Below are 6,933 nucleotides of genomic sequence, written 5' to 3' on the forward strand. Positions count from 1 at the left end.
TTTCTTCAGAATTCGCTTCAAGTGATATTTTGTACTTTTTACTGCCGCCTCCCACAGGCCTCCGAATTCTGGTGCCTCTGGCGGTATGAAGTTCCATCTTATATCCTTCGATTGACAAAAAGAACCCATAGCTTTCACGGCAGCTTGATCTTGGAATAGCTTGAAAAGGTTGTGCAGTTCTGCTTTGGCACCCCGAAAATTAGTACCATTGTCGGAATTAATTTCACGAGGAATTCCCCTGCGAGAAATAAATCTTTGCAATGCTGCTATGAAAGCAACTGTAGTCATGTCCGAAACAAGCTCAAGATGGACAGCTTTGGTCGATAAACAAACAAATACTGATATGTATGATTTTACGACGTCAGGTTTTCTAGCTCCTTGTTTCACCAAAAAGGGTGCTGCATAGTCTACCCCGGTAACTTCAAAAGGGGCTCCACATGTGACCCGGGCTGGTGGTAAGTTGCCCATGTATTGTGTTACACCCTTGGGCCGTGAACGGAAACATTGAACGCAATTTCTTGTAATTTTTCGAACAGCTGATCTGGATCCCAATAGCCAAAAACGTTGCCGTATGGCGGAAAGAAAACCTGTTGGACCCACGTGCAAATTTTCCTCGTGGTATGCACGAATAATAAGATCAGTTATGTAATACTTTGGCAGTATGTACTGGTGTTTCATTTGCACCGGCAAGCGAGAATGTTGAAGCCTACCGCCTACTCTCAATGCTTCATCGTAGAGAAAGGGACCTAAATTACCAATTCTTTTACATGGTTCACCATGTTCTACTCGCTGAACCTCATCGAAAAATGCCTCATGTTGAATTAGTACTACGATCGTATGTAATGCTGCTCTGAGCTCTGCTATTGTTGGTAATGGTTCTATGATACGATTTTCAATGACCTTCTCGCGACAATTTCTGATAAAGCGTTGAACATAAGTCAAAACTTGCTGGAGCTTTCGAAAGTTAATGAAGCGCTTAAACAACGGAAGATCATCGATGTTTAGGATATTAATCATTATAACAGAAGAAGACTTCATGTCCGGAAGCTCGGAATCAAAGAGTTGTTTTTCAATAGATCAGGAGACTGGCCTCGAGATACCACGTCAGCTGGATTTTCCTTTGACCGCACATAACCCCACTGATGGTGCTGATTGTCTCGGACAATCTCTGTGACACGATTTCGAACAAACGGCTGAAGCATTGCGGGAGGTTTTCGCAACCAAGCAAGTACTATTTGACTATCTGACCACAAGTAAACGGTTGAAATACTGGCTTGGAGAATGAGAAACACCTTGCGGACTAACCTTGAGAGCAGCAGTGCTGCACATAGCTCCTTTCGAGCAATCGTCATATTCTGTAGAGGAGCGATCTTACTTTTGCTGCATAGCAAGCGAACAAAGCATTCATTTTCGGAGCCAATGCAACGGATATAAATACAAGCCCCATAAGCTAATGCCGAGGCATCAGCGAAACCGTGCAAGTGTAAATGGAAATATTGAAAAGTAATGACTGGTCTTGGAACTTTAATTTCATTCACGGACTTTAGAGAACCACTAAAACGTAGCCAATCTGCCAACAGATCTCCTTCCAGAGGAGAGTCCCAATCAATTTTGAGTGACCATGTGCGCTGCATCAACTGTTTCGCCAACACAAGAATGGGAAAAAGTAAACCAATAGGATCGAACAACTTTGCACATTTGGAAAAAAAAATTAAAGGGTTGTGTACAGGACACGACCACGGTGACATTAAAAATGTAGCTTTTTTCAAGAGCGTGCAAATGAATTTTATCTATCACACATATCGACTCACGTTCTTGTTCACTCGCCTGTTTTCATATGTTACAATTTGCTATATACCCTCCCCATCAAAACATAATTTATTGAAGGTCTTTTAACGGTAATCTATTAATTAATCAAGTATCTCACTAGGTGATTGGCATTATTTGGCTGACCCATCTAATAAAAATAGGCTGGTCTGTCCAGAAAATATATTCAAAAGAAAAGTTCCATATTGAGAGCTGTGATGAGGAAGCCCACGCCCGCCAACGGAAATATACAGATTCTCCATGAAATATGAAATTTCATTTTCCATTTAAATTTTCAATAATGTACCAATGAACTTAAGTAAACAATCTTAAGTTTTAGTATTTCTTGATCGATTAGTGGTGGAAAAAATGAAATTATTTGATAAATTACATTGTTATGCAACGTTCGCACTACCAGTTAAAACGGGTTTTTATGCTATCTTGGTGACATTTTTCTTGTTGCTAATTATTAAAACGTGTTATAACTCTGTAGTGTAAACATTGTATTATTAATTGTAATTGTAGTGTAAACATTGTATATCAATTCTGCAGCGTTTTATGTTATATAGGTGTTTTATGTGGTAATAGGACTGACATAATTATATCTTCAGTACAGCGGTTTGTTTCATAATTCAAAACAGATTTATTTTAAAATTTAAATTAGTATCCCCAACCGTTCTATTTGTTGTATACTTTAAAACGCAATTGGAACTGTGTTTTAAATACATAGGGTAGGACAGATATTCTGACTGGATAAACTGGGAAAACAATTTTAAGTCCAGTAACGCTTAAGACATGGCTTGAATGTGAATCGAAAAAGAACACCCGCTTCAACTGCTGCTGGGACGGTAAGTTCTGTTTTAAAATTTTCCGTTGTGTGCAGTACGAAACAAAAGTGTTTGAAATTAGAAAACAAAAAGTTCTGCTGGGAATGTGATTGTTTCCGATGCAATTACACTCAGATTTTTCACGCAGGGGATACAGGCCGTGTAAATGAAAACCGCGTAAATTTAAAAAAAAAACGCGTTAATGAAAACCGCGTAAATTTCAAAATCCGCGTAAAAAAACCTGACTGTACTCTCCTATATAAAATACTACGCTGCTGAACAGTGCAATAACTACAGAAGCACGTTGTCAGATGCCTTACTGATAAAAAATATATAACCGAAATATGAAACATGAAAACCAATAGGCTCTTTACCCTACGCAGCTACAAAGCGCCGTAAACATGGTTTAACAAGTTACAACGCACACGCATGCATAAAAATAAATATATTTTTTTCAAACGCAACACTCTTAAGCAGCACACACCGTATTGAACTAAATCCAAACCACCCCGCCCACCCACTTTGCAAATCATTCTGTGACACAGTGCTGGTACCCGAAAAATCCGCACACGGCCACCGCTGCCTAAAATGCATAGCGTCTACCGCTTATTGTAATGCCCAGACACTGCCGCCATGATCTTACCCGTTCGACATAAGAACAAAAACTGATTCAAACGGGTACGCGTCACCTCTATTTATAAACTAACCGTATATGGTTTAGTCACTTAGGTGCGAGTGTGTGCAAATGCCAACGTTACCGAAAATCGATAGCGCTTATTGCATCGCCCGGAGACGATGTTGGTCGTATGGGATAAGAGCAACAACTGATTTAAACGGACATGCGTTGCTTCTATTTATGACTTTTCGTGTTTCATTGAGCAACTAAGCTGCCCTCTCTTGACGGCTGTGTCTGAGAAATCTGCCTCACGAATGGTAATTTTCCCGTTTTTCGTGAACTTTTTAATTTTACCAATTTCCAAAAGTCTACTTTTATTGGGGAGATATTAAATTATTACCAATATTTAAGTTAGGTGTTTCTGAATCGGTTGGTGTATGAATGATTAAAATCCATCTAGTAATATCGGAGTTATAAGCGTGCAAACCTTACATAGTTTCGTTACATGGGAGATAGTTTAGGTTTTAGAATGACACCTAGCCCCAGATAGTGGAGTAAGACATTTTTAATGTCAAAATCTGTCTCTTGGTTACAATTGTAGTTTCTGAAGTAGCATTCTCAATGGCATACAGGAATTCATCGATTGTAGGATCCCATATTAAGCCGAGTGTTTTGATAACCTCGTTGGCCGAAAGTTAATCAAGTTGTAGTAGTTTCTCTCGTTCAGACTCGGGAATATCACGTAGAATTGATTCATTATTGGCACACCATTTGTGTACGGGAAACCCTCCTTTGGCTAAAAGGGCTTGAAGCTGTTGACGGTATTCAATGGCTGCTTCAATCGAATCAGCACCAGATATTATGTCATCAATATAACAATCCTCCAGCCGCTTGCAGAAAATGGGATCCATCGTCCTCACAGAGTTGAACCAACGCTCGGGTTGCCAAAAAGGCAGCTAAAGCAGTACCGTATGTAACAGTCTGCAATTCAAGAATTCGATGCCTCTCAGTTGGCTTCGAACGCCAAAAAATTCGTTGAACTGAGGTTTGATCGGGGTGAACGCGAACCTCCCTGTACAACTTTGTGATGTCAGCGGTGAAGACATAACGATGCATTCGAAATCTTAGCAAAATACTAAATAAATCACTCTGAACAGTTGCACCGACCTGTAGCACATCGTTAAGTGATGTAGCTGATTTAGCAGATGCATCAAAAACCACCCTCAATTTAGTACTTGAACTGGAGTAAAAATTTCTGAAGTGCCCCCCCCCCCCATTTTTCACAAAATAGTGAATTTTGAAAAACATGTTTCTATTTTATTGTTTAGGTACCCCTAAACATCTTCATGAAATATTTTGTCGTTATTTGAAATATTTATAGTAGTTATAGTTAATTGAAAATTTATACACGTTAACAAATGTTTGGTCTAGAAAATCTCGAAAAAAGGTTTAACAAATGTTAACTATTTCTACTATTTATTAAACAATTTTCAAATAAAATGCAAATTTAAATGGTTTCTTCACGCGATATTCATTCCGTTTATGTTGTAAAATGTTGCATATATTATCAGCTTCGAATTCCAAGATTAAAAATATTGAGCAGACATAAGGTTTTTAAAATATTTGATTTTTTGTGTTACCCGGCATGCGAAAAACAACTCGCGCGTGAAGCAGTTGCTGGTCGCGGGGGGGGGGGGTCACTTCAAAAAATTTTTCTCAGTACTGATCAGAAATTGAGTAATTCCCTGTAGCGGTCATGTCATATTCAGCAATATTTTTCAAATTTATTAGAACCAGTCTGATTTGTTTGCGCCAAGAGTTAGACAACCTACCGTTGATCCACTCTTGCGCAACACCCTAGCAAATACTCCTCTCCGCGAGGGGAAGAAATTAAATTGCCTGTTGAGATTCTCCTGAAGACGAAAACCATGACGATCCTTCGCTTGGAATGCATGATGGAAAGGGACAGATAGAGCCAAAGGTTAGCTGACAGAATAAAACAGCTAGTAGGGTCGTTGATCTCCGAACTTGTCCGAAGAAATTTGCGGGAAAATACGCGCTTCCTGTAAGTTCGTACGAAATTACCTTCCCTAATCTGAGGATTAACGCTGCTAGTCCATTTCGTCCCAGTCCGCCAAACGTAGTGAAAGTGCGCGTAGTTTGTCCGGTTTAGGTTTTCCAAGTAGGTAAAGTGACGTGATCGTATTCGAATGTTAGGCTAATTACTCTTGTCTCTCCCGTCCAAGTAGAATTCATAGTCGAAGAAGTCGAGAGTGCGTGCGGAGGAAAGTTTGTGCAAACAAGCTACAGAAGAAGGTAAATGTGCTCAGAGTTAAGTGCCATTGACCTATCACATGTGCTAATGAACCCGTTTCAACAGCCAGACGGCAATCTTTCTATTCCGCACAGCGCAACGACGAACGAGAGAAGAGGCAAAAAGAACAAGAGGAGCACACGCGCAATTCCAGCTAAGGACGAATTTGAACCCGGCACCTATACGCCGCCGGAAGGAAGGTTCATCAACAAACCGTTTTCTTCAACCGCCGAAAGATCATCGCAACCTTTCCGACAGTTTAAATCAGCATCAACCAGCATCCAACAACCGCTGGTCAGAAACCGGCACGGCCGTTCGATGTGATCGCCCATCATCGCCCGTCATCGCAGCAGAACGATCGGCAGCAGCAGCAACCAACAGTAGCAGAAACAACTGGTGAGTCGTATCGTTCTTGCTAATTAAGTGTGAAGGGTGGCGTCCAGGGAGGACGCCACAGTGATTTAAGCCGCCAGAGCGCAAAACGCTCGAGAAGTCGTCCACGGACGGCTAGAATTAGGGACGCGTCCATGAAGTGAGGTTGTGTGTCGGCCTAGTTTCGCCATTCAAGAACGCCACACACAACCCTTTTGATTAATTAGCCACCCGGGTGCAAAGCTTGCCGTTGATACGCTGGAGCCGTGAGGTGACGTCACAAAATTTGAAGGAGAAAAGCACACGTATGGTCAATGAGCACTAGTAGGGAGAGAGTACACGCACACAGTCAGAAGATAGGCCTAGAAAGTTAAAAGTTAGAAAAATACAACATGAAATAGAAATAAATCTTTTCGTTCCGTACCGTGAAATAAATGCTATTTAGTGTAAACGTAGTCAGATGTTGTATTCATGTAGTACTCCCGTAAGTTTAGTCCCGTTCTAGTATGGTTACGTCACTTCGTTCGGTGTAGTTTTCGTTTCGTTTCACTGTCTTCCGCTTGGCGGAATTTGATGAGTGGTGAAAGCTTCGCTTTCAACGTGTTATGCCACCTGTTGATGAGTGGCTGCAGTTCCAGTGATGATATATTAGGTATGGGGAATTTCTTACTGCGAATTATCTGAGGGTGATGAGGTTTTTAAAGATTGCTGCTAGTTGATAATAGGGTCGTCTACCCGACTTTTGGAGGCTAATTTTGGATAAGCCTGTCTGGTTCGATCCTGATTAATTTCTTTTAGGTGAATCTTCTTCAGGGACTCGCCCTAAGAAGAGTCTCATCCGGGCAAACAAATCTTGGCGTGCAGTCTTCCTACGGGAAGTGGCGCATAAGCTGCACGCTTGCTAGGGATCGACCAGGGCTGGCTACAAATTGGCGCCCAACTGCAGGATTTCTTCGGAATTCTTGAAGTATATTTGGAGAATATTGTTGAAGTTATGA

Source organism: Topomyia yanbarensis, chromosome 1 (genome assembly GCF_030247195.1).
Source record: "Topomyia yanbarensis strain Yona2022 chromosome 1, ASM3024719v1, whole genome shotgun sequence".
NCBI classification, from domain to species: Eukaryota; Metazoa; Arthropoda; class Insecta; order Diptera; family Culicidae; genus Topomyia; species Topomyia yanbarensis.